Raw genomic sequence first — 758 nt, forward strand, 5'->3', positions numbered from 1 at the left:
AACGAGTGTTTAGTTGGAGGGATTAATCAATGGTGGGATAACTTATCCCACCATTTACACCATAGTGATGGAATAACTTATTCCATATACATGATGGAATAAGTTATCTCGGATAATCCCGAGATAACTAATCCCAGTATTAGTTATTCCGGGATAAAAATTTCCCAACCAAACGACCCTTAATAGTAAAAGTCACTGCCCCATAGTATAGACCCTCTAATTATCCAATTTATACAGCGGCAGACATTATTACCACTTCATTTAATTTTAATACAAATTTTCAATGTGTTTATTCCTGAAAAAGCGTGTACAAATATTTCCAAAATTTCCATATATGTACTTTCTTCTTTGGATACCTAATTTGCTATTAGTCCTCTTCTATATATATAGCTCCTTTATTCCCATAAAACATACAGATAGAAGGAACACGAGGAGGAGGAGAAGGAGAAAAAATGCGTCCAGCATCATTAGCTATCACTTTTTTCCTCGCTTTCCTAGTTTCTATCTATATTTTGAAGAAAACCCTAAAAATGTTTCCTCGTTTATCAACAACTATAGTACTAAACTACATCATTTTTATAGTTACTCAGCTGAAATGGGCATGGGGTATTCTCCTCCTTCAATCTTTTTCTCATCCATATAATCTTAGTACAATTTCTTCACAAAATGATCATGATCATGAGCTTGAAGTTATGCATTATGAACCAGAATCGGGGTCTTCTAATTCAGATTCAGTAGAATGTGCGGTTTGTTTATGC

This window comes from Capsicum annuum, chromosome 11 (assembly GCF_002878395.1).
Source record: "Capsicum annuum cultivar UCD-10X-F1 chromosome 11, UCD10Xv1.1, whole genome shotgun sequence".
Classification (NCBI taxonomy): Eukaryota; Viridiplantae; Streptophyta; class Magnoliopsida; order Solanales; family Solanaceae; genus Capsicum; species Capsicum annuum.